Below are 1,911 nucleotides of genomic sequence, written 5' to 3'. Positions count from 1 at the left end.
TGGAAGGAAAATGTATAACAAAATTCAAAATCATAAATTAGACCAGACTTACTAGTCTGACAGAGACTGGTGGAACTCCTGAGACAGTGGCCCTTAGATACCTTCAAGCTTGGATATGAACCCACCCCAGAGAATCAACTTTCAGTCGACAAACAGGCCTATAGTCAATGGTAACACGAGTAAGGAATGTATTTCACAGAGCTATGAACCATACATGACCCAAAGGGCAGCATTTGCCCCAAAACAAAGCTCAGAAGCCAGGAAGAGGCAGGGAAGAAGGACAAATGGATACAAAGAACTCAGGAGGAAGTGGGAAGAGTGCTTTTATATTGAAAGAATTGCAACTAATATTAGGAAACAAAGTGTGTATAAATTGTTGAATGGAAAACTAATTTGCTCTCTAAACTTTCACTCAACCCACAATTTAAAAAAATAGAAAAGAAAGAAAGAAAATACAAGTCTCCAGGAATTGATGGGATGCCAACTGAAGTTTGAATAAACGGATGTAATGCTGGAAGCACTCACTTGACTGTCCCAAGAAATTTAGGAGCTCTGGTGGCGTAATGCCTAAGGCATTTGACTATTCCAAAGAAAGGTGATCCAACAGAATGCAGAAATCTTCAAACACTATCATTAGTATCACATGCAAATAAAATTTTGCTGAAGATAATTCAAAAACGGTTGCAGCAATACATCGGCAGGAAACTGAGAAGTTCAAGTCAGATTCATAAAAGTAAGTGGGTGAGGGATATCATTGATGATGTTAGATGGATCCTGGCTGAAAGCAAAGAATAGCAGAAAGATTTTTACCTGTTTTTTTTTTTAATTTTTTAAAATATGGAACAGTTCACAAATTTGTGTGTCATCCTTGAGCAGGACCCATGCTAATCTTCTCTGTATCATTCCAATTTTAGTATATGTGTTTCAAAGTGAGCACTGTTTACCTGTGTTCTATTGACTATGCAAAGGAATTTGACCATATGTGTCATACAATTTATGGAAAGCACAGCAAAGCATGCGAATTCCAGAAGACTTAATTGTGCTCATGTGGAACCTTTACATAGACTGAGAGACAGTCATTGAAACAGAGCAAGGTGATACTGCATGGTTTAAAATCAGGAAAGACGTGCATCAGGGTTGCATCCTTCGACCGTATTTATGCAATTTGTATGTTTAGCAAATAATCGGAGAAGCTGGACTCTATAAAGAAGAACATGGCATCAGGATTGGAGGAAGACTCATTAACAGCCTGTGACATGCAGATGGCACAACTTTACTTGCTAAAAGTGAAGAGGACTTGAAGCATTTACTGATGAAGGGCAAAGATGACAGCCTTCAGTATGGATTCACCTCAAGATAAAGAAAACAAAAGTCCTCACAGCTGGACCAATAAGTAACATCATGATAAATGAAGAAAAGATTGAAGTTGTCAAGGATTTCATTTTACTTGGATCCACAATCAACACCCGTGGAAGCAGCAGTCAAGAAATCAAGTGATGTGTTGCACTAGGCAAATCTGCTGCCTCTTTAAGGAGTTAAAAAGTAAAGATGTTATTTTGAGGACTCAGGTGCATGTGACCCAAATCAATGTCTTTTTAGGAGACTCACATGTGTGAGGAAGCTGGACAATGAATAAGAGAGACTGAAGAAGAATTGATGCCTTTGAATGATGGTGTTAGCGAAGAATATTGACTATACCATGGACTGGCAGAAAAATGACAAGATCTGTCTTGGAAGAAGAACAGCCAGAATGCTCCTTGGAAGAGAGGATGGTGAGACTTTGTCTCACATACTTAGGACATGTTATCAGGTAGGACCAGTGCCTGGAGAATGACATCGTAGTTGGTAAAGTAGAAGGTCGGTGAAAAAGAGGAAGCCCCTGAACAAGATGGGATTGACATTATGGCTGCT

The 1,911-nt window shown here is 39.0% G+C and overlaps 1 non-coding gene across 1 annotated transcript; it reads right to left on the bottom strand.

Moving 5' to 3' along the window:
• Positions 1-831: 831 nt before the first annotated feature.
• On the bottom strand, positions 832-937 carry LOC122151975. The gene has a single exon (XR_006164356.1). It is a non-coding gene; the product is annotated as a U6 spliceosomal RNA (small nuclear RNA).
• Positions 938-1,911: the final 974 nt, after the last annotated feature.

The sequence above is a fragment of the Orycteropus afer genome, unplaced genomic scaffold, assembly GCF_000298275.1.
Source record: "Orycteropus afer afer isolate SDZICR_OR568_19922 unplaced genomic scaffold, OryAfe1.0 scaffold00975, whole genome shotgun sequence".
Lineage (NCBI taxonomy): Eukaryota > Metazoa > Chordata > Mammalia > Tubulidentata > Orycteropodidae > Orycteropus > Orycteropus afer.
This window is presented reverse-complemented; position numbering and strand designations above follow the sequence as displayed.